The sequence below is a fragment of the Lonchura striata genome, chromosome 1 (assembly GCF_046129695.1).
Source record: "Lonchura striata isolate bLonStr1 chromosome 1, bLonStr1.mat, whole genome shotgun sequence".
In the NCBI taxonomy this organism is placed as follows: domain Eukaryota; kingdom Metazoa; phylum Chordata; class Aves; order Passeriformes; family Estrildidae; genus Lonchura; species Lonchura striata.
The window spans coordinates 44,293,369-44,320,079 of NC_134603.1; positions in this window are offsets into that span (position 1 = coordinate 44,293,369).

A 26,711-nucleotide genomic window follows, 5' to 3' on the forward strand; every position below is an offset into this window, starting at 1 on the left:
GCAGAAACGACATCTCTTTAAGACTAAAAGCCATGTTCTCCTCCTTTCTCCCTTAAATTAAATTAAGAAAATAACACGTTTTATTTTTTCTTGTAGTAAAACCAAGAATTTATTTACAAGGGAAGTAAAATGTAGTGGATGACACAAACAGAAGCTACAGATTTGGGGAATTAAAACATCATTGTCCTTTCAGGCTAGACCAGGGAAATAACTTTTTATAGCATTAAGTATCTGGTCTTTCATAGAATTTAAAAGACAGGGTACAAGCTATCTCTTTTCCAGCTGCAGTCAAAATAGCATATTCCAGCATCATATTGTTGACTAACATGTACACCAAGTGACATAGTTTGAAGATCCAAAATTGTGCTTCTGAGTCTCAATTTGAAATTCTATTTGTTTGCATTTTTTCTGTTTCACAAGGTCTGATTAAAATTCAAGGCTAAGAAACACAAGTTATTTCAGTAATTTAATGGATGAAGACAGAATCACTTACTCTGGGACTCAGTGGAGGCATTAACGTGCATAAGGCATATTTTGCTGTTAATTAACTGCAAGGAGAGATGAGAGAAAATGACCCAGCAGCACAGATTTGACTTTTACTTATTTTTGCCTTGGTACATTCCTGCACTTCTGTTTTCCCTTCCTTACCCACTACCATATGCTGCCATTTTCCACTACCATTTCATTGTAAACAGCTAACCAAAGGAAATGAAGAAAACAACATGGAAATATAGTAGTTAGCACCTATCAGGGAATAATTATAGATCTGTTATTTCTGCTCTTATTCGGATTAAAAAAATAGAAACAAACAACGGACAAACAATGCCCTGCTTCTTTTGTTTCAGGGTGAAAAGTGCTGCTCCTACATCGGTGCTCCTGCTCCTACAGGGGTGATTTCTTGTGACTGGCAATGCTAATGCGTTAATTACCACTCATACAGGCAGTTAAAGGCCAACATGCTGCAACACTCACTGGCTTGGGCTTAATTGAAAAGAAATAATTTAAACAGAAAATCTAAAAAAAAAAGAGGTTAGGTGTTTTCATAAATAAACATTGAAGTGTTCATAAGTAATTAAATATGAGTACAGATATGATGTAGACAACACATGTACAGGCAGCTGATGAGGAAGAAATAGCATAATAGGCATCTTCCAAAAGGTGAACTTCTGTTTTTATCCTTCAAAGAGCCTGAAGATTGCTGTTCTTTTTTTTACTTTTGCCTGTCCCTTATTAAGTATGCAACTCAGGATAAAAAATGTATTCCCAGGGAAAGAAAATTATCATACAGAAAGCATCACTTCAGGGAATAAAGCAAAATGTGAACTCAGGCCAGTTTATAGAACCTTTTAATTTACAAAAAAAGTAAGTGTGCATCACTTATTTTCAAAGACCAGTGAAGGAGAACAATTATCAAGAGGTTTTAATACTGAATGCTTTCTCTTCTGCTTATTAACATTCCTACCAGCTTCTAAAATCCTAAAGAAAAAGAAGGAAGGAAGGAAGGAAGGAAGGAAGGAAGGAAGGAAGGAAGGAAGGAAGGAAGGAAGGAAGGAAGGAAGGAAGGAAGGAAGGAAGAGGCAGGCACCAGCTAGAGGCATTTATTAACTACTCTATCAAGTTCTAGGATCTGTAATATGAGCAAATGCAAGTATTTAGTGCCTGCTTTGAGGCTTTTCTGGAAGGAGGACCTCATCTGGGTTACCACCATTGCTCTCTAACTTGCTACAGCCTCCAGTCATTAATCATCCAGTCGCAGCTTATTTTTTCCTCTCACATCATTGTGAACAACAATATGAAGGGCAAAAATCACAGATTCATCCAGGCTGGAAATGACCTTTAGGATCATCAAGTCCAACCATAAACAAAACACTGTCAATTCTACCACTAAACCATGTCTCCAAGTGCCACAGCTATGTGTCTTTTATCAGCCCCTCCAGGGCTGGCTACTCTACCACTTCCCTGGACAGCCAGTTCCAATGCTCAACAACCCTTTTGGCAAGGAAATGTTTTCTAATATTCAATCTAAGTCTCCTGTGGCACAGCTTGAGGACATTTCCTCTTGCTTTTTCCTGCCAATTTTTAGCATGAAAAAGTTTCTGAACAAAGATTTTTAACAAACTGGGCAATAAATAAATTAAAAAAAAAATAAGGAATGAATGAATGAATGAATGAATGAATGAATGAATGAAGGAAGGAATGAATGCAATAAAAACACCCTTGATGGACGCACTCAGGAAGAGCCTTGACAGGCTGGTTCAGGGTATCTGTCCTACTTAAGAATATGTGCTACTTGATAAAAGGCTAAAAGTCTGTTAGCTGGATACAGTTTTGTTCATAAAAAGTCTTTGTTAAAAAACTGCATGCAGGCCTAGTTCATAGATTTTTAAAAATACATTTTCAAAAGGTTTTACTGCTTAAGAGAAATAGAATAGCTAAGAGTCTGGTTGGGAAGCTGACACAAAATGTATCTCTACAAATTTCTCTTAGGAAATTAAGTTCAATAGCTTTCACTTTGCCAGAAGGCTTTATTTCCCTCTGTCTCTGACTACTGACCCTCCTCTCATAACCAGGAGCAGGGACAAAAATCACTGTATTTCCTTTCATGTATTTTGCTTATTAAGAGCTCCAAACACCTAAAGAAAGTCCTTCTTTGGCTTGGTCTCCAGTAAACATGCCTTTTAGGGGTAAGGGCTTAAAATCTTGCTTTTCCCTACAGCTGTGCTTTACGCACAGAACAAGAGGTGGAATATTTTCTTGAGGTTTCTCTGCTCTGTTTCATTAAATCTTCCCCTACCAGGATCCAGCTCTAACCAAAAACAAACCTTTTATGATCCAGATGCTCACTATCTGCTGTGGAGTCTTTTAGGCAACAACTAAACAAGGGTTGACCATGGAGTTATGAAAGAAAGCTTTTATAGACTTTGACTCCCCTCAAGGAAACCTGCTTTCCCCTGCAAACCTGTAAAAGAAGTCAGGTAACATTTTACTCTTCATGAATGCTTTCCTATAGGGACAGAATGAGAGCAGCTGTTGTAGGAGACACTGCCAGTCTTCAGCAGGATTTAATTGTTCTGGCAGATGTTACCAGGTAGTGCTACCTAATATATGTCTGCTCAGCCACTCACGGGCAGACCTGTGCCCTGAGTCTACCTGAAGCCATATATCCACGTATATATGGCACACAGACACTAGACTGGACTTTTTATAAGAGATTATTGGCCAGTTGAGGGCTGCACTATCCATAGTCACAGGGCTGATAGCTACTGAGAGAGTAAACAGGAAAAGGTTCTTTCTGTTTGCATCCTTTCCTCTCCAAAACAGCAAAAAAACCCAAAAAGCTCTAACAAAAAGAAAACCTGTTTCCCATTGTCTTTCCTAATTACTTATGATGTGAGTGAGACTTAAGGATGTTGATAGATAATTTCAGTTATGCAGGATTTGGGGTAAGGAATGCTATACAAGCAGAATAAGAGTTTCATCTCTATAATTGGGAGGGTTTGTTTTGTTTTGTTTTGTTTTAGCTAAATAACAAGACTCTTGAAAGAGAAGATTGTTGCTGTAGTATTCAATTGCCCTTGTGGCAGTACTGGTGGCTGGGAAATGAAAACAGGCAGTGCTTGGAAAATATACCGATGTCACATTACTTAACTCTCTCACAGAAGCCTACTCTTACAGGCTGTGTGTGCTTTTTCAGGCCTGAAGGAAAGATAATCATCTTAATATTGTTCATGTGCATTGTCACTGAGGGCACATGCCTGTGCCAGGCTGCGAAGCATTTCATCATGGACTGCTCTCAGGTTTGCATGGATTACATGAGCTGATTTTGCATTTTCAAAAATGGAGAAAGCATTGATTAGTGAAGATAGTCATGAAATTGTGAATGAATTAGCCTATGAATGTGCATGTGTCTTTTCAGTTGAAATGGACTACTACAAATGAGGTTTTGGGTATTGTTTTAAAAATATGAAAGCTTCTGCATCTTGGTATTGATATCTCTGTTTAAAATAGCTTCTACTACTTAGTTCTGGTTAAAATAAGCTTGTTAAAAAGGCTATGAACCTGTATAATAGCATACAGGTGATGTGCACTGCTATTATTTCTTCAAATCCTCCTATGGTAATTTGAAGTCTGGATATATACCTAAATCTATTTCCATATTTTAACAAAATTTTTTATCCTAAAAAACTGTTCCTTTCATTAGTGTTTCTATCAAACATGGTCCTTCTAATCTAAATTTAGCCCAGTGCTTTAGCAACAAATTAGTTGAACACATTTCTAACGTTTTTATCTTATTGTATATATTGTATTTATATAGACTATACATATAGTATATATATAATACACTATATATATTTCATAAATTATTTAATTATATATATATATATATATCAATATATATTTCATCAATTAACCACACCTCATATTTTTTTTCATCAACAGGTGCAAAAAACACAGCCATGTGCTCTGGAAATCTAGCCAATTTATACAATTAAAAAAAAATTATTTCATAATAGTTAACAGAAGATATGCTGTAAAAAGGAGCAATTGGTCAGAATGATCCTGTAACTTCCATACTCAATGCTCTTCAGCTGATCTGCTTACACCTGCTCCCAGATCTCATAAGGTTAGCAGCTGCAGGAGTTTCTCTTTAGTGTGTCACTGCCTGGGTCTTAAGGCTGAACTTCAATGAATGCAAATCAACCCTCTAGAGATGCCAACAACAAAACCTGGTAGCTGGTTTAATTAAATACTTATAGGAAATACAGGGACCCTGATGATCCTAAATTTCCTCAAGTAAGGATCAAGGACAGCTTGATGAAGCTATAGTAGTTGAAAATCTGGTAGAAGTGGGAGAACTAAACTTAGGGTTAACTTTACCTTCCAGGGATTTATGTTGTGACATAAAAATTTATTTAGAGGCTTGGTTTGGAGTTTATTTGGAGTCATCCTTTAAATCTTAGACTTGTTCTTGAACACCCATATGTACTGAATCTTTTAATATATTGAAGTTAGTCTTAAGGTCTTAGCCCTAGCCTGTTCAGGTCTTGAGCAAAAATATTATATAATTTTTGTCTCCACACACAAGTAATAGAATACATCTGCTCATCATAGAGAATAATGATAATATGACTAATTCAGTAAAGGATAATGTGTCATCTAAGTAATAGACCATGCTGCAGGCTCTCAGTGTTGCATTTCCTCTTGTGCCCTTTAGGCAAAGATAACCTCTCTGTTCCAAGAGCTTCAGTGAAGATGTTTTCTATTTCTGCTTCCCTTTCTTAAAATGCTCCATCAATTTCTGAAATTATACAACTGGCAGTAATTATAGATGGGCTGGAAGAATGAAGAGAGGTTTTTAGATGATTGTCTTAAATTTTGCTCTTCTAAACGACAACAGATAAACAGATTTGCCTTATATAAAGAAGGAAACAGAATAATGCTTTCAGTCTTAGAAACAATTAATTCATCATTTTAGGAAGCTGATAGAAGTAAAGGGAGTAAAATAAAAAAAAATGAAAAATTATTTTTCTTCTAGTCATATTTATAATAGAGAAGTGAAAATAGCTTTTATGACAATTATTTTTGTTAACATTATCACCAGGCATGGTGAGTAAAACATAAATATCACTAAGACAAATATCCAAGTTTTCCATCTAGCCAGCTGAAAAGGAGTGCTTATGCCATTTTAAAATTGTTCATAGTTTAGAAGTTTTAAAATGTATTTTCAAGCCTTAGAGATAGGCTGATGCTTGAGCATTGAATGACAATTGATGACTGTTGTCTGTTTTTTTCTCTCTAAGAGAGACACAATACTCTCTTCACATAAAAACAGCAATAGAGAGATTTATAGCTAAATAGTCACCCAATTTCAGTATACAACCTTTTGATATTTTCAGTGAAATTTTATATGTGAATATTAAACATGTATATACATAAATGTCTATTCCTGAATAGAAGGTGACATGCAGCATCCTGACACCCTGTTTCAGACAGAATCAGAAGTGCAGACAGAATGCCACACACATTATTCATGTATGGTTCTCCCAAATCATTTTATCTTTGGTGGAGCCAAGGAGTGGCATGACTTGGCTGCATTGCAGGATTGGCTGTTGCTGCCATATGAATACCAAGTGTCCCTGGCAGTTCACAGAACCACAGCATCAGTCATGATCCTGTATCTGCTATCAGCAATTGGGTGAGCTACTATATGCTCATCATTCCTACTGCCTCAATAAAGCTTTATTTTATTATTTGTGTTGTCAGATTCTATTACTGTTCAGCCCACAGAAAGCCATGTATTTCAATATCCTTTGCACTCTGTAAGAAATTCATAGATGTGGTGGGTACAAGATGGTTAGAAAATTCATTCTGATTTCAAAATCAATGTCTTTCTGACATCTAGCTTCCATGTATTCTGAGTTCCTAGTACAGGGCCTGAGGCAGTGAAAAGCTCTGTAGTCATGTTCATTACTTCATACAAACTGTTAGAACATATGAAGGTGAGTAGTTCACTCTGTGGTTTTGTTATACTGCTGGGGATAGATCATCCTGCTCTAAGCCCTCTCTTGTATTAAAAGAAAAAGAGCAGCAGCATGTCCACATGACAAAACAGTGCGCTGTGCTTTTTATGGACAAGTTCATTACTGGATGCAATTTTCATGTAGATATAGGGAATGTCTTTCCAGCTACTAAGCCCTTAAAACAGCAACACTGCTTATACTCTCAAAATGCTCATTTAAACAGTAAAGGTTTTGAATACCATAAACTTTTACCATAAACTTTTCACTGAATGACATTAACAGAGGTTAATCCTCAGTGATTTGGTAAAAAACCTTTTCTCAACAGCTTTTTTATGATAAAAATTATCACAGGTTTGATAGGTATGCAAATACCTAATTCAATTGCAGAATAAGGACACAGCTATCAAATACTGGGAACAAGGGCTTTATTTATAAATGCAGAAAAGTGGAAGAGGGGTTTGAGAGCCTCTATAAATACTAATGTTGTCCATGTTGCAGAGTCATGATCCAGCATTTGGCATGTTATATACATATGCCACTGAAAGATTTCATTGACAGAAATTCAGCTGAAGTATAATTTGGTGTAATTCAATTGATTGCTCAGATGCCTAGAGTTTTCTAGAAAATGAAAAGAGAACTTTCTGTGCTATGAAACCCCTTTTTGGGAGGAAAATGTTCTAGCCAGAATAGTTTGCAGGCCACTGGTTTGGGTTTGTGCTGGAAGAAGGGATATAACTTCTATAATTGCAGTCAGACTTCAGAGGGCAGGGAGTCAGATGAAAAAATCTGGAAAGTACTTCACTGAGCAATGACCGTATAATTGTCAATAAAATGACTTGGATCAAAGCGGCTTCCTAGCCAGGGACCTGATGTTGCACAAGTGGCTGCTTTTTGGTATTATCAAGCTTTGAGGTTTCAAGATATACCCTATCCTGTGCTGCCTAGCAGTGAGCTGATGTTTACCTCTTTCCAGCATGTTGCCATACAGGATGACAGGAGATGGGTCTCCTACATCTGAAGGTCTCTTAGATCTAAAATATGACCCTGGCTCGCACAACAAACATAAATATTTCAAGGTTTTTCAGGTCAGATTAACCTATCTAACTACTCTCTTGAACAGTATAGGCCTTTAGAAGTAGTTTTAAATCAACTATGTGACAAATAAATAGATCTTAAATACTTACGAAACCCTAAGACAGATTTTTTTGTTTACCAATAGGTGTTTGGCATATAGTAGCTGCACCCTCTAATCTAATTAAAGGATTATCTGACATACTAATTGCCTTGTTATCTACCTCAAGAATTCCTGATGTAGCTCTCCAGAAGTAAGCAAGGTCAATATTTTATAGAGCTGTTGTATTTCAGCTACTTCACATTGAATTAAAATATTTGTGAAACATGAAAATGTCTCCTGTAAGGACCCTAGACTCCATAAAATCAGCAGTTAAGAAGTCAAGAAACTGCTAAAAGGAGTTGAATGGAACAATCAAGCATTTAGGAATCTGACTTACTAACAAATTTGGTTCAATGACATAATGAGATTATTTGAGATCAGCTATATTTTGGACCAACCTTGGGATTTTTTTAACTTTTTTTTTTTGATTTAGTGGTGCCAATTCTTGAAGCAAGGATGTAGTTATAGCTACTAAGTCACTGTGGCTGGATTGTCTCTCAGAGTTCATTCAGCCCTTAGTCACTTTCTTTTCTCATGGCTTTTGTTCCCAAAGCCAAGAATTGCCAGCAGCCACAAACTTTAAGGAGCAGTTCCTACTGAAATAAATCTAATTTGACGAATGCTATCTGGAGCATGTTGCAGTGGGGTCACAGAGTTGTAAGTGAAGTGGATAATGAAAGGTTCAGGTTCAGGTTTGGTTCCTAGCTATCTTCTATTTCTCTGTTTACCTATGGTCTTCGGCATTCACTGCTAGCCACAAAACTTGGCTATTGAGTCCTGAAACCACCCTCTGAGGTCTTTGTTTCCCAGAGTTCTGTCTAGACTCTTCTCAGCCCAAGTTTTTTGGACAACAGCAAAGTGAGGAAAGTGAAGGACAAGGACAGCCATAGTATTCCAAGGAAGTAGTTCTACAAATTTCAGAAAACTATGTTTAATGGACTGTTTAACTTAATTTGGCTTCATAGCTACTGTGAGTCCAAAGTCAGCCAGAATTTCTGTTGGGGCACTCTATTTTCCCTCTAGTTCCGTGTACATAGAGCACTTAAAGGTAGTAAGAGATTACTATCATCTTTCTTCACACTGCTCCAGTCAATCCTTTTCTTTGGAATACACATTGTACCTTGGGAATGCAGACCAGTAAGGTAGAATGGATAACCTCAGAATGTAGCACTAAGGGCTGTGTGTCTTGGTTTGAACTGGAATAATCTTCTTTTTAGTAGCTGGCAAAGTTCTGTTTTAGATTGAGTATGATAATACATAATAATAAATAATAAAGAACTGAGAGTTTGGTTGTTGTTTAATAGTCCTTACCCTAATTAAAGGACATATCATTTTCCCTTGCACTGCCTGCAAACAGGTGCTCAAGAGACTATGGAGGAGCACAAACAGGACACCTGACCAGAACAGACCAAATATTCCATACCATAAAGCACCATACTCTATGTAAACTGGTAGGAGCTGGCTGAGGGATGAGTTAGGAACTGGTATGCTGCTGGTGAGCAGTTTTACTGTGCATCACTTGTTTCTCTTGGGTATTGTTGTTATTATTATTACTATTATTATTTTAAACTGTGATTATCTCAACCTGCAAGTTTTACCTTTTTTCACTTCTCCTCATCCCATTTGCAATGTTAGGAAGTATTTAGTTGCTGGCTGGGGTTGAACCACAGCAATTCTTTTCCCCGAGTTCTCTTCTGAGTTTCAGAGTTCCAGTCCCAGAACTTTATGCTGGCAAAAACTAGGACTTTGTGATTATAATTTAATGGCATCCTAAGCCTTGGACCTCAAAAAAGCAGGTACTTTGAACACTTTAGAGAAATAATATATGAATCCAAAATATAAAACATGATGACATTGTGGAACATAAAAGGGAGCTTGCAGCCTGATAAAGACATATTTTGTTCTGTCAAATTTCAGTGCACAAAATGAAGGGTCATATTAGGCTAGTCATCACCAAATGTGGTCATTAACTTTATCTGATCAATATCTTTACATAGAGTGGGCTGCAAATGTCTTCTTGCCCAGTCTAACACACTGATGCTATTGACATAATCCAGAATTATGTCGTTCTTCAGTGAAATTACTCCAGTAATTTTAGAGCAGATGCATTTTATCTCGATGCAAATCTACCTCAGGTTTTCCTTCGCTGTTGATGGCTTGCAATCACTTCCATATGGTATGAGATTAAAATGGGCTGCTCAAGGGAATGAAAATAAGAGATATGGCAATTATGTCCAATAATGAATGTTTAAAGAAGATAAATCAAGACATCCTCTGTAGTCATTTAGCATTGAACAAAGGAAGGTCAAATATGTTATGCATAATTTTTAGGTACAACACAGCTTAGTGGAAAGCCAGAGTCATCCTAAAATTCACAGAGAAGTTTTCTCTAGATGTGATGCATGAGGGGAAAAAAAAAAAAGTGCACTGCACAAAGAACTACAAAGCTCAGCTGAAAAATCAAAGTAGAGATGAGGTTATCGCCTGACTATTCTTTCAAAGTCACTTGTGAGACAAACAACATCAGCCACAAAAAATATACAGAAAATCTCACATTTCTGTGTAAAGATACCTCTGATGTTGAGTTGAAGCAGCAAAATTTAGGATAGGAATTGTATCTATTTGCTCTATCATCAGCCTGATAATTTCTAAAAAAAACTGATTTAGGCAGCTGTGGTGATGACTTCTGACAGAGCTCATCTGATACTGCTTTAAGAATACTGCTGGAGACTTCTGTCATTGGATTTATGTCACTAAATCCCATCTTGAAGTTTATTATCTAAGTAGAGCTGACTCCATGCTCATGAAACTAAACATCAAAGAAGAATAGAGAAAAAACCACACATTTGATTGATTAGTCCACTGGTTTATTTTTTAGTATATAAATTATTCAGATTCACTTCCATTCTCTGGCCTTTTTGGACTGAATTTCTCCTTGTAGAAGAAAGATCCTGGTGACAAGGTAATTGAGTATTCCAGGATGGGTGTCTCTGAGTCCCTTTTGTGAAAAATGTTGTGGTTTACATAAATAAGTGAAAGCTTTATTCTCTAGCAAAACTTTTCAAGTGTTATTATATGGTTGTTTGTCCTCCACAACTATGCACAGTATAACTTTCTCTCTGGGTTCCACTGCACTACCTGCAAACACTAGTGTAGCCTTCCAACATATGAGTCGGGACCTTTGTATGGAACTAAGTCACTGGACACCTGATGTGAAATCGAGCACCACCTACCATTTCAGCACCTATATTAGCTGACGAATCTGCCAGAACTGGTTGCTCATGGAAACCACCTGGCATAGAAAAAGAATTAACTTTCAGTGTTCAGTATAAAATCATCCTAGGGGCATGATCCCACTGAAAAGCATTATTTTTTAAAAAGAAAGGCACTTCTATGTTCCACCTCTTTACAAATGGTAGGTGATTCCGTCTCTAAGCCAACAGTCCTTCTAGAAGAGAAATTAAATCTAAAGGATTGTGACAATATGTGAAAGTGGAAAATTAATGAAGGATTTACGGAATTCTTCAGCTGTATGTGGCAAATAGAGTAGCTGAGAGAATGTCAAAGAAAAAGCATATGTGCCTCAAGTGCTCAAAGACATTTAAAAGTTTAAATGGACTAGTAATCTAAATCTGTGACAGTCTCAAATTTCTATTAATTCCATTGAATTTTGCCTTTGAAATGATTAAATTTAAGGCAGTCCAGAGAGGAAAGAAAGCAAGCTTTTTATATGTAGCATTGTCTGTGAAAGGAGTGATGGTGTGGATAAGGTAAAGCATTGATACTAGTTTTACCATTTGGAACAGAATCAGGTTTCATTTACCAGAAACAGGTGAAGCATGGGTTTAATGTTACATATAAACAAGACATCAATCATGATCAGTGCCAAAAGCCAGTAAACCTTATGGGAAAGTGAAGTGCACTGAAAGTGTGTTTAATCTGCAGAGAGAGATGTTAATGTTTGATCAGTCATAACATTATAAACTGTGGTTCATTTTATTAAGAGATCCTCTGTGAAATAAACCACTTCAGTAAAATGCAGTTTGTTGTTTCCTTAGTGTTGATATGGCTGTCCTTTCTTCGCTAAACTGAGAGGAGGCAAAAGAATTGTTGCTGGTAATAAGGAAGAGGGCAGTGGAAAGAAGCAAAGTTCAAAATATCCATGTTAACTTTCATATAGAAAAATCTTGAGCCTCTGCGTTTTCATCAGGCATGACCAATACTGTGCTGGTAGGCACAGTTAAGAGCAAAGCTGGAAAGGAGACAGGAGAGCAAACACCAAGGATATATCATCCTGAGTATAAGTCGCAAATTATGTCAGACTTTTTAAGACACTAATGTCTATCTAAAGATCATTTTCTTACAAGGTTAGCTTCTTCTTTAGGTGTCAAATATCTAAAGCAAAAAAAAAAAAAAAAATCCTAAAAAAGATAACCTCTTGAACTTTCTATTCTAAGTCTTCCCTGTTCTATGTTTGATATCTGTGATGATTGTTGGTACTTATCTTTCTTAATATGGGAAGGCCTACACATTTGTAAATGTTGCATGAGATAAGGAGAAAATCAATGGTTTGCTGGGCTTTATTATTCAAGAAAAGATATCTCAGAAATTGCTTATCATCTCTATTATTCCAAGAAGGATGACCCAGGGTTATGAGCCCAGTAGAAATGAATGTGAATCACTGTACATGAGAAACAACTGATGTTTCTGGTCTCCAGAAGATGCAGGTGGCCTAATGGCCACTAATATAAAACCAGAACCCATACAAAATTTTTCCTGCTAGTCATACATATAATGCATGTAAAATCCATTATTTATTTCAAATAAGTGAATCAGGGTAACGGGAAAAGGGGTAGTAACTGGAATAGGGGTAGCTGTTATTTCCAAGATGATAAATCAAATCAGTAGAAATGCCATTGAAAGGGGCCTGTCACTGACTGAGCCTGCACCATGGCTCTCAGGGCCAAGATTTTCAGGGTACTTAGGCACCTAAAGATGCAAAGAAGTGCCTAATGTTTAAAACTTTGCCAACTTCTTATCTGCATCTTTAGATGCCTAAACACCTTTAAAAATGCATCTGTAGTTCCTAGGGATACAAGCCATGCCAGGATTTTGAGCCACTTGTTAATGAATCACCATTAGAAGCCAGTTGGAAGCACTTGCATGCTTGCTTGGTTTATTTTAGATGTTGGGTCTGCAGTTCCAGCCAAATAAATTATTAGGTTTGGAATAGATAACACCGAAATCTTAAAAAAGTATTTTTCATGAGATTTTGTATGTGGTATTATGATTCAAGAAGATGTCCCAAACAGTTAACATGCTTACATTCTGAAGCTATGTTCCATTTCCCAAAGGATAGCCTTATCAGTTTATCAGCATTATAGAAACAGATTATTTCAGCCTCTTTCAAACCTGTTTCCACTTTGTATAAATAATTAATTGTTCCCTGAAGCAGGACCTTGAACTAACTCTCCAACTTCCTAGGTGTATTCCCAGCAGTTGAATTTGCTTTACCTTATATAAATAATGAATACATCAACTATTACTGTATATTTTAGTATATTTTAGGCAAGTCTCTTAGCAGAGGATATGCTTGCACAGAATTTTTGATATTTTTGGCCAAAAGCCAAGATTTTGAAAATTTTCTTGCTCTGCTTTTCATATGGAACCAAAGCAATAGGGACCTATATGGAGATTCAAAATTAATCAATTTAAATTTGAATCAGTTTAAGGTTCAGAATTCTGCTTTTAAACTATAAATACTGCAGTCGTATTTTTATTATTAGGGATAATGTTGCTTGCTACTGCAAGCCTCTGTTTTTTCTGATTAATTCATAATTATTTATTGTATGTTTTGTTTTATTGCCTATCTTGCTTCTGCCAAAGCTGTAAGCTAAATTTAAAAATGGCCATAAACCTCTGCCTATTTTTTGCATTAGGAATCCTGACTGTGAGTCAGTTTTTCTGAGCCTTGCAACTCATTTCATTAGAGAAAAAAGAATGTTCTATCTTTATTGAAAAGAAAATGGGAATGTTTATGAATAATAGACATTAGTCCTACAAGGATGCACAGAGTCTGTAGGCTCTGTCTCTTGTTAGCTCCAAATGAGATAATTGACTAACATTTATGTCTGAAGTCATTACAGGAAACCATGTCTGGTCCAAAGGCTGTATCTTAGTCTAAAAGCACATAATACAGATGAGAGAAGTCATTGCCATTGAAATAATGTGGTTGTAAGACCTGATTTTTCATGATCCGTCAACACTAACATCACACTGGACCCTAGCCTCAGACACTGGATAGCTCTTCGATATTTCTGAGTTCCTATGTTTTATAACAGTGCTGGTAAGTGAGAACAGCATGTTTTGGATGATCATTGAGTTAGCAAATGACTTATGGGTTTCTATACCTTGTTTGTATACAGTTTGCTGCTGAGCAGAGGCCACTGCAGCCCAATCAGACAAATCGCTAAGGTTATGACTGCACAGCTAAAAAGATGGTGAAGGATCATTCCTGAGCTTTGAGATGAATTCTTACAAACTAGTTTGTGCTTGCACAGTCCTTAGAGATAGTCTCTCCTAGAAAGGTTTGTTTTGGATTGGGAAATAAACAGAATAGTTCAAAATAGAGAAGTGAAATGAACTAACAAACAACAGATGCTGATATTTCTTAGCTCTGCATTGTTCCCTGGAGTTAGGTTGCTGAGTCAGACATGCCTTTCTCATAGAAAACACTGATGAGGATCACTTACACCTGGTTATACCCACTAGTCAGTGCAGAAGACACTTAGGAGATGGAAAAATCTTTTCAAATATCCAGTCTTTGTGATATGAACACCAGGTTTCCTTGGTGCCTGAAGCACAAGCCTGGGGGATATGCTAAAGTGGGTAAAGTGCCTTTTAAAATTATCCCAGCTGTACAATCTTTGAGATAAAGAATAAGTATAGAGTCAAGAAACCAACTCTTCTGGTAGATACTTTATAGGATCCTGGATAGCTGAATGGGATCTGATGTAGTTGCCTCTGATGTGTTGGTGTTGCAAGTGCTGCTTCATATCTTGTGGTGAGAGGCCATTTACTCCTGAGGGTGCCTTCATCATGGCACAGCTGGGTATGATGGACACGGATGTACAACTGCTCATGTCAGAAAGTTTTGTTCCCATTTTGGGTCTACAGTTTGACCACAAAATCATGCTCCACACACAAGACAGGCTTAGGCAGCAGCTAAGAGGCTGGTGGAGGCATCAAAATTTGAAAGACTTTCTGCCAGAAATTTGTGACTATCTACCATAGTCATGTATCAGCTGAATGGGACTGTTGAAAATGTCAACAAAGCAAAAATCTTGGACTTCAGTTTCTAATATTGCAGTTACATTCCTAAATATATTTATGAATATGCAATCATGGCCAAAGCATAAGAAATCTCTTTAGAAAAAAATTTCCTCTCAGTACATTTGGATTAATCGCTTTCCTAGTCTAAATAATCCTTATGGACAGATCCACAGCAGGTATAAATACCTCTTTTCTAAATAAGTAATTTCCTCTCTCCTTTGTGCTTGGGAACCCATCTCATCTCCTCCTGCTGGATAATTTTTTAATAGCCTCAATAATTTTCTGTTTTCTTTTTTTTTTTTTTTTTCTCATCAAAACCTATGCAATAAGTGAACTCATATGATGTTCCTGACTGGCACTGGCTAAGTGCTCTTAACCACCATCCATTTAAAGCCAGGTTTTCATTCTGCCAAGCATTTTGCTGATATCTGTAATCATCAAGATTTTGCTTTCCCTATATTTAGCGGGAAACATTTTCTCAGCTTTTCTCACTTCTAAGCAGTTTGGGCCACATGTGCAGCTAAGAACTGTGCAAATCTTTAGTTGCTCAGACTGGGGAAGTTAAGATATTTCCTGCTGGAACAGGATCAATAGAGGTTTTAGGGACTTGCCAATGGCCTTTTAAGGAAATTATCTTAAACAGCCTTCTGGACAATGATCCTTTCAGAATGTAGTGGAGTTCAGGCACATTTAGAGGTCACCTATTCCCCCATTAATTCTACCTTGCTGAGAAAAATGTTGAGGGAGGTACAACATAGCAAATACCTTTTACTCCATCAATAATTTCCCTTTTTGCTACCAGCAAATATTGCTGCAATTAAGCCACAGTTGGATGCAAGAGTACAATTATGCACTCTGCATTGCTGTAGAAAAGAAATAATTACTTCAAAATAAATTTAATTGAAATACCCTAGCAACCTGAGTGGTTTTAGATGCATATGCTTAGAGACAATTTCAGATGAGCATTCTGCTGTCTGAACACACCTTAGTTGATATTGCAATGTGAAAGTTGCATATTGGGTCTTTCCAAGGTTAAGAATTTACTTTGATTGATAGACTTAAATAAGTACATTTTTGAAACCATTTTTTTTTCCTGCTACCTTTTTATCAATGGGATCTTTAGATAAACAATTGACCTACAGCTCTGTTTTCACAGAAATTTGCTGCTGGGCTAGTTATGGCCCAAGTCCTTGGGAAATGTTCTGTAGATGGGGGAAAAAAACTTCCTCTTGTCCTCACAAGACTTTGGAGCAAATTTTTTTATTTCTCATGACCTTGATTTAAGGCATGATTTCTAAGGCATAAATGAGATGAAGTATTTTAAAATATTTTCTCTCTTATTCTACAATAAAAAGATCTCTGCTACAAGTTCTAAAGTATGTATTTCAGCTCAGAAATTTATTGACTGGGTGGGGAGACTCCTTTTGTATCTCAGACCTCCAGTATGAAGCATTTGAATGTGAAGAACTGTATAACCTCTTCAATTTAGAACAGTCTTGTACCTCCCAAACACCACTAGAAAGGCCTAATTATGTGCAGAAATTTTCCTGTATTTTGTTGTTGCTGTGCTGGAGGCCAGCTGAGAGGGGTCCCTGCTGATACACAACATTCTTTGGATGGTGGAATACAGAACAATGTGGTCTGTTTTCAAATTTTCATGGGAAGTGAGTATATTGCCCAGGTATTACCCAAAGAAGGTAATAAAAGTAAATCAATATGCTAAAGACTTGTATATTTAAAATGATAATAGAAAATCTAGATTTTCTGCATTCATTATCGTTGTCCTTTAGAATGCCTGTTATGTTCATTATTATTGCCCTTGTTAAACAAAAAGAAAACCCAAAAGAACACACATGCCACAAAAAGACAAATTTCCCTCTGTTTACCACTCAAAGGTTGTTTTGGATTGTCTGAATGTTTATACATTAACCCAAATAATTGGAAAAGTCCCTAAGAGAATATCAGCTTCACATAACTCATATTGTTTTAATATAGTTGCTTCTGTAGGTTACCTAGTTTCAAAGTGACCCTGAGTTTTCAGAGGAACTGTTAGGAAAATTTTTTCACTCTCCATTGCATGAGTGGTCATTTATGCTATTAGGGTAATAAGTAGAATAGATTTAACATGATACAAACACTAGATTTGAGTAAGCTTCTGGGAAACCTCTGCAAATTCACAAAGTTAATGGCTTAACCTCACAAGTCTCCAATGGAAAATAAATTTTAATGGTTTAATAGACTCATTCTACATTTCAAGGTGTGAATTTCCCCTAACTCCACACTACTTGACTCCTGTTAAATGCTGAACTTAAACAAATAAAAACTTATTTTCCCACATGGTTCATGGAGCTATATTGACATGGTTTCCTCCTCTGTGAAAGAAGAATAGAACATTATTCTTCAGGTAGTCAGAGCAAAGAGGATGGAAATCATAAGATAAAAAGGGCAATAAAAGTGCCAGTAAATATATGTGGGCAGAAAAACAATGTGGGGACACAGAAAATGCATATGACACTTGTCAGGCTACAAAGAGGATTAGAAGGTATTAACAAACATCATATCTGGTTAAGGCCTGCAGGACAGGAGGAAAAAAAAAAGTTTGTATTTCTCCTTTGAAAGTGTTGAAATTCTTAATGAACTGAAGCCTTTGCACAGCTTTGCTAGACTACAGAAGCCAAAACTGTGGATGCAGTCTCAAAGAGTTGTTGCCTGCTCCTCAGCCAAAGCTCCTACAAGCTCATGTCAGCCCAAGAGTGGCAATGTTTACCCTGCTGCAAGATGCCTCCAAGAATTTTTTGCAGCAGTATTTTGTTTTGGAGATTAGAGAACTAGAAGTGAGAAAACTTTTCTTAGGAGATAGGAGGTTTTTAGCAGGCTTTAGTAACATCCTAGACTTTAATTATTACTAGGAAAAACAGCCTGAGAAATTCCAGGAAGAAAAGATTACTGTATGTGCTAGCAAAGCCATGATTTGTGTTAAGAGTTAGCTCTGATGAGCTAGAGAAAAAGTCTGATTTTGACATTCTGGTTTGGTAGTAATGAAACAAGTCTCTGGATTTTAGCTGCTCGGCTGCAGCACAAAAGTGTTTTCCAGCCAATCAGTGCAGAGGACACGCTTTCGTGGGTTTCTAATCTTGTTCTTTTTTTGCCTTGTTCTGACTTTGCTAAACAACACACATTGTATTAGCAGAGCAATGCATATTGATGTTTCCTAGTATTACAGTGGAAAGGAAATACTGATCTCCTTGCTCCCATTATATGTTAGCATTATCTCCCTTCAATGGATTACTTGGAGTTTATAGGCATGCCCCAGAGTGATTTGTAATCACCATCTTTAGCTCCTCTGTCCTTGCAAAGAAAATACTAAGTATTTCACTTGCATGTCTTTGCCATTCACTAAAATGACATTAAATATAATGATGAAGGGCCATATTCTTCTGTCCTTTGTTGTGTTAAAAATCCTGGGAATGACTGGAAATCATAGTGTAATGTGTACATGTAGCAAAACAGAACACAGCTCGCAAACAAGCAGAAAATGTCTGAAAACATACTGGAAGACCTTTCACTCCATTAAGCAGTAATTTAAAGCTAGGACGGTCTCCATTCACCTTCTTATGGCTCTGAAAGCTGTGGCATGTTTGGGTGCTAAAACCCCCATCTCCTTAGTCAGCTTAGGTGAAGGAGGCATATCAATTTATGATAGATAAATGAACCATGTTCAGCTGGAAAACAAAACCTCTGGAACCCTGTAGGAAGAGGCCACACTAGTGGGAAGGGCTTTATTTGGCTTCACACAGGGAAGATGGTATTTGCTTTTGTTTCTGGACTTTCATACACTGTGCTTTTCCCTAAAAGCAAAAGTCCTTAAGAAAACTTGTGAGGCTGTCTTTCTGGTTTTTTTTTTTTTGGTTTTTTTTTTTCTTTTTTTTTTTTTTTTTTTTTTTGTCTTGCTGGGGCTGGTTATTGCTCATCCCTCATTTCAGTGGGTTTATGGGTTCTTTGCTGCAGTGTCTGATTAGAGGTCCTGTTAGATGACAATTAGAAGTTTTGAGTCATATTTTTCATTCTCAAAATAGAGCTGCCACTTTTTTGCTCCTTCACTTTATGTATTTTCTTGCAGGAAGAGAGTCTCCGAGGTCTGGGATTCATGGTACAAAGCATTAAGTTAGAGACTGAAAGAGAAGCTTTAATAAACTGCCACGGTCATGCTACATAGCAGAAATCAGGATGTGCTGCTGAAAGGTTTGCTTTAATGTCTAGACTATAGATGTTTTTGCTGGATAGCACTTGTTCAGATATTGATTGTGGGGAGAAAAGCCTCTCTTTTCCCAGTCAGCTTTTATGTGGGAAGCAGATGATGTGAGAGCATCCTGGATATTTGAAAATATAAAGTCCTGATAAGATAATACACCTCCACTTCTATTAATGTTGCTATTGAAAGCCAGAAAACAGAAAGTGGCAATGAATATCAGAAATGCTTCAGTTAATGTAAGGGGAGAGACAAGAAACAATTCCATTATCCACTTTATTCTAAGGAATTTATGGTGAGAGCTGAATGCAATATGTGACAGATTTCAAAATACATAAGTCATTCAATGCACACTAATGCCTCTACCAGAGAAATGCATATGAAACAGTTTTATGACTGAATTTCAATATGAAGTTATAAACAACATTGTCAGTGGAAGGCTCTGCTTGGTGGTTACCAGACTATGGTGTTCTTTGAACTTTCCTACCCAGAGAATGCAGTGAAGTTCTTATCACTGAAGTTCAGTTATGATCCTGCAGTCTCATACATATGTCATTCTTGTGCTGTATTGATTTTACACAATTTAAGGAAGACTTTGAAATTAAAAAAAATATATTTTCATCCTTCTCTGTCTCTGCAGCATATTTTTAAAGCGTTGTTAGATATTAAACTACATATGTGTGTGTGTATATATATGTATATATGTAGAGAGAGAGAGAGAGAGAGAGAGAGAGAAAGACATAAGGGTGGCATCATTTGCACCTTATTTTCTTACTTCAGAGATGCTTAAATGTATAATAATAACAACATTTTAAAGCAGTTTTGGGGGTTTATCTAGGTACATTAGATTTCTGCACTATTTTATTTGCTGCCAGGAAAAGAGTGAGAACTTAAGGTCAGAAATAGCTAAGAAGAATATTTAAAATACAAATTTCAGCATATGTTTCCTGCCTAAACAGAACGAGGCAGTGAAGACAGTGGCTCCTGTCGCTCCCCTCGGTGCCGTGCTGCTCGGCAGGCGGGAGATGGAGCTGTTGATCAGCGCTGCTGATCGCTCCCAACAAAGGGATGCTGCACCTGCCACCGCCTCAGCCCTCCTTCGCCAAACTTAAAAGAAGCAGCCATCTGGAACTTATTCCAGGATTTGAATTCAGTCACTTTGCTGCTTAACAGTGACCTGCCAAACAGTTTAACCATGTTACTCTTCCCTCTTTTATGCAAGTAAAAGGAAACAGCCGGAGAGATTAAGAGGTATAAAGCGATAGGTAAAATTTTGTTACCTGTGTTGAAGCATAGAGTTATCTGTGAAAAAGGAAAAAAAAACAACCAACCAACCAAACAAAAAAACCCCCCACAGAATATTATTTGGGGAAGTCAGAGAAATGGTATTATAGAATATATAGAATAAGTGAGAAATAGATTCAGATTTTTTTTTTTTATCCAGATGTTCCTAGACTTATAAAAGTTCCTAGACTTATAAAGGCTCCATTCAGTATGGATTTCATATGGGAAAAAAAAAATCTTCCTTCTGCAGTAAAGTTCTGTGTTCTATTAAAAATTTTTAGTAGCTTTACTGCTTGTGAAACACTGGAAACCTCAGGACATTGCTCAAAAAAAGTATTAATAGAATAAGAACCTGCATTATGATTTCCTTTCTCATGCTGTTCTCATTATGTAGTAAAATAACTCTTGAGATCAGAGCTAAAAGACTACTTGTAGGCAGCATGGGCATTTCTTGTGATAGCCTTAGTCAGGACCCATACTGCAGTGGTACCCTTTTTTCTCTTGTTCTCTTAAGGTAACTTCACTTTTAGCTGACTTCTCTGAGACTATTATATCCACTAGGAACTGCAGGCTTGCTTCAATATGACTAGATGGACTCAAGGAGCATTGATTTTTGTCTACAGGGTATTAGGATGTTATTAAAGGACTAGACCATAATTTGGAGTCTTAGATGTTAGGTTACCCAGATGATGGGCACAGTTGTGTGCTACTTCCTCCTCATGCATGCAGAGCCTGTAGGGATTTCCTCTTTTGCACCAGTCTCTCATCCACCTCAAATCCCATTTTTCCTTTCCCAGAAGCATTGCTGAGCTGGCTTGAGGCCTGCAATCACAAGCAGTCATGTCCTTTTACCCATTATTTTTTCTTCCTTCCACTATGAAGGGGAAAGAGGGAAAGTGCTATGGTTCTCATTCCCAGAGGGAGCTAATCCTGCAGTGTGAGAATATAAGAATTGCTCAACTAGATCAGAGCCAAGGGTCACCTTGCACAAGATCAGATGTCTGCTTGGCAGGGACAGAGCAAAAAAAGTTTAAGAAAGAACACAAGTATAAGGCAGGCTTTCTCCAGACAACATAATCTCATTTTGAGGCAGTCAGCAGTTTATGCTATGCCTAAGCAAATGCTTGTCTTCTTTAGAATTCCTACTTCTCTTTAATACAATTTATCTTCAAATTCCCTTCTACTTCTGATTTTCACAGCACATTGCAGTGATGGGTTATAGTTCACCATTTAATGGGATGATGTATTTTTCTTCTTTTTGCATTTAATTCCTAATTATTCATTACCTACCTCTTCGAAACATAATTTTTCTTGAATCTATAGCCCTTTTTCATACTGCCTTCAAAATTGGGTTATCTACAAAAAAAGTCCTGCTCCATGTTGACTCTGTGAACTGCTCAGAACTCTTATGTACAGAGTGGTCACTGGCATGTACCAAAGGAGAATAATAAAACCACAGCTTGGAATAGCAAAACATCAATCTTAGTATCCACAAAAAGTATTATCCTCAAAACTGTGTATATGCAGTGATTGAATATCTTAAAAACTCTTTGGCACCAAAGTGTGCTAGTTCATTACTTAGAGAAGACAAAGAACAAGTGACAGGCAAGTCAGGCTGCTTACCCAAAGTAACAGTGCCAGAGGTAAGACAATTCGCAAGTTCTGAACCTGTAAAATAGCAATACCTGCCAGTGCTCCTCACCCTTTTGGGCTAACATACTTTTACTGCTGCACATCTTCATTACAGAATTTTTACACTTGGGTTTGGCTCTTTGGGTGGCAATAACAGAAAAGTCCTGACTGCAATCCACAGGGTACTAGATGCCCATGAAGAAAATCCTGTTCAAGGTGACAAGGTTTACTCTTTCAGGTGCAAAAAGTTTAACAGCTTAGTTGCTGTGAGATCCCCAGGTTCTTAGTTGGACATCCACTGGAGAGATTAAAGATGAGAAAAGGTGACATTTCAAGTTTCTGCTTGTATTTGAGAACCTTCAGTGCAAATTATTAAATATGAAAATTCTCCATCAGGAATCCTTAGAGACCATTGTTATTTTCCAAAATGTTTTCAAGTGTTTCCAAGAAATGGCTTACCTGACACTTCTCTATTAAACTACTCCTTCTGTCTATTTGCTCCCCACCTGTTTTTCCTGAGACCTGTACTTTCACTTTCCAAATTGATTTCACATTTTTTCTTAAGAAAGAATAAAACCTGTAAAACTGCTTCTTTCCTTGAGCTTCTTCTTTCCAGGAGAGTTGTTTAGTTCTGTGGCGTAAAAATAAGTTTTCCTACTTCTGCTTTTCTACTTAGTCTCATGGTATTTAACATAACCAGTAGAATATACACTGTGTTTTGACTATTGGTCTTGTGCCCACAAAACTCATGATTATGTATATATATATACATAAACAGAATACATGTATGTCCACTGAGGACAGATGCAACCATACCAGTGGTTTCAGGATTAAAATATTTATGTATGAATCTTTGACTTAGTCATTTAATTAGATTGCATTAGACAAAGATGTGTTTAAAAAAACAAACCCTCTTTTTTGGGCACAGACCTTCTTCTGAGAAAGAGCAGTAGCAAACCCTTGCCTCTCAAAAGAAGATTTTAATAATATTAATTGCAAGCTGAGGACCTTCAAAATGTTAGGAAGATGAATTTAAAAAGTAAAGGTGCACAGTAATATAACTGAGATGTGCTATGTAAAAAGCTTTGGTGTTCTGAAGCCTACATTCACTCGTAGTTATGCATAACTAGGTTTGACCTGCTAATCTCCCATTCCCTTGCACTTGGCTGAGAGATAGTCCCATATTGTGGTGTGGACTAGGTGGCCTTGATAGGAAAACATTTTCCATGACTGACTTTGGCATGGTGATTTTAACCTGCAGACCTGGTAAACTGAAGTGCAGAATGCTGCAAGTTTGGTGGGGCCATTGTCATTTTTCACATCCTTGCTACTCTACGTGATTTGCTGTAAGAAGAGTGACAAAAGACATGCACTAAATCTTGATGCTTTCTGCCTTTGATTATAAACTTTTCATTATACCATTTCTCCTCATCAATGAGATAATTGTCCTTAGAATAATATCAAGGAAAAAATAAAAGTATTAACACTTTTTAACAGCCCATTCAGATTGAAAAAGGCTTTTTAGGTATAGATTAATTAGGATATTGAAAGCAGTTCACATAGGAATTCCTACAATTGCAGATACTCTTGTTCTGAGGTAATATTCTTGTGTCCTACATGAAGCATTTGTTCTGGAATTCAGTTCTCTTCTTGGTCTCAGGATAGTATGTGCAAGATATTATTTTAGAATTGTCAAGTTTTGGTAAATTGATAGAGAATAGGCATGTTTTTGAGATACAGTGTCAGGCAAAACATTTATTTTAATTTGTAACAGGAAAATTGTTTTTCTCTTGTCCATGTCTCTGTGTGTTGTGTGAGAGAAGGAGAAAGAGAGAAAGAAAGAGATATGTGGCTACTACAAGTGGGAGAAATGAGTACACAAATATCACCAGTAATTCACTATTACAGATGGGATTTTTAAAGGAGTGCTCCAAAAACCTCAGGATTTTATTCACAATTTACTGTATACAATATTATTGATGGATATTCTGCATAGCTCAGCAAAATATCAAAATATTTCTGGGCTTGGTCTGAGATTGTTCTGAAGAAAAAGCTTATCTACATTTTATGCAAAATATTGCAAAGCTGGATAGCACCAGTCATGCAGAAATGGAATGGCAGCGTGAGCCTCAATAAATCCTTTTGACCTACTGAAAACAAGCTGCTTGTTGGCTTTTATAAAGGGTGTCAATTCATGAGGTATCTGTAGAGAAAATGAAATACTTAATATTTTGATTCTGTAGTTTTAGACTTTAATATCAGATTTATTGGCTGATATTTTCTTTTGGGAGGGGGAAGAACATCACTGCTTTTATCTTTTTTCCTGCCATTTGGCAGTTTATGAAGACCTATTCCTTGTTATGTAGAGGTTCACACTGATATCAGAAAAAGTTGTGCATGAGTGAATAAAAACATCAAAAATGGTACCTGAAGAGTTCTCTATGTGTCTTAATTTCAATAATTACTACATCTTATAGCATCACTTAAATTTTATCAATGAAATTGCAGTGATGTTGCATGATATTTCAAATCTTTCAACAACTGGCGAATTCCTAGAACAGTTTTCATTAGATATCTTCCAAAAGTGCAGGTCTTCCTTGTATCAGAAGTACTAATATGTGTGGATTAATGATTTGACCTGCTATTACTATTAACATGCCTCCAGAATATTTTTGGGGAAAACAAGCAGCTACTGAATTTATTTTCAAAATTTAGAAATGATTTCTCACAAAAGCTTTGCTTTCATCTGTTGACTATATACTTTTTTAAACCACACTTTTACAGTAAGTTACTTTAGTACTTGCTGCTTACGACATAAACAGAAAATGTTTCTAGACTCTAAATATTAATCTCCTTATTGCCACTCTTTGAACAGAAAAAGAATGTGCACTGCCAGAGATTCAGCCTGGATGCTGTATTTTCCCATGATAAATATCTTTTCCATTTCTTCAGCCCTGCTAAGTACTTTTGTCCTTTATTTTCTACTAATGCTTATGATAAAAAATTAAATTACTGTTCATCATTTCAATAAGTTTCCCTCAGAGAATCTCTGTTAAAGAAAAAACATTTAAAAGGAATGCAGAAGCTTTAGTTTTATACACAGCCCTACTATATTATTCATTGCAATGCATTTTTAATGTCAGAGAAAGAAAAGTAAAATATATTTTAATTTCTGGGACTAGGCAGCCAAGTGATCCAGGGAATCAAAAATTCACAAAGGCTGAAGACAAATGCATATAGTGCAAAATAAACCCCACACCAAGCCCAAATCTTTCTAGCCTCCAGTAACCTGAAGGTTTTCATGAGAGATTTGTGAAAACTCTTGCTGGTTGAAAATCTCCTGGGTCTGTCACCATGGTGCACAGATGCTGGGAACCTCTGACCTAGAAGCATTCAATGTGTTTCAGACACTCTTTTTCTCAGTGAAGAAATAGGTCAGCAAGAAGATATTAAAAGAAAAAAGGCTGAAAACAAAGCTACAGCTATTAGCATAGCTGTTGGGATTACGATGAAGATTTCTCCTGCCTCTTCTCCCTCTTTTTACTTCTTATAACGAAATCAATCTTTTTTTCTTTTGGTACATTTGTTCATAAACAAACTCATTTTGACTAAATAATTGCAATGATTTAAGTAAGCTTCCTTTATATTGTTTGAAGCCTGGGTACTATTTTATAAGAACAAGGAGTGAATAATATTCTTTACTTTGTTTATGAATTGTCAGGGCTAATGGTTTTCTTTCTGTTGTATTCTCTTGGAATTCAACAATTTATCTTCAATCGACAAGAGTTACAGCATCTAGTGAAGAATAGATTTACAAACCCCTCTGAACATAAGACTGAAGATTAAACCTTATGGATGCTATGTTCTTCAAACATGAACACACCTTTTATGCTCTACAATGGTGGAATAACATCATTGTTTGATATAATAAATGAAAAGCAAAGCGTGATTTTCAGCTTTTGTTCTGCGATTCACAACAAAGCATCTAATCAACTGTAATTTTCAAGCATGCATTTTGAAGTTTGGAAATGTGTATGGTTAATGGATATTTCCACAGACTAAAAAACTTAATTTGCATTGTAGTCTGCCAAACATCTGATAGCAACCCACCCACTACATGAGACAAAACTGATCAGAAATTCAAGAACAATAGACACAGTTTACTTTTAAATAGTGACTGTGAAGGCTAATCATTTAAAAAAACATAATTATTTTAATGGTGAAATCATCATATTACAAAAGCAATTCTTGCAAAATGGTAGCTTATTATTATTTCAATTGTCCCTTATGGATTATTAAGATCTTATTTTAATAGAAGAGAGGAATGTTTGTCAGTACAGGTAGTTGAAAATTCTCAAAAGGGGCTGTCACTTTTTAAAAAGAGATGTTATTCTGTTGCTTGACAAAAATACTAAAACCAATGTAATTCTTAGTAACATTACTGCATCCCTGCTCAGTCATTTCCTTCTCTCATATTGTCAAGGGCAAAGTTCAGAATTGCCTTGAGATGCACAGTTTG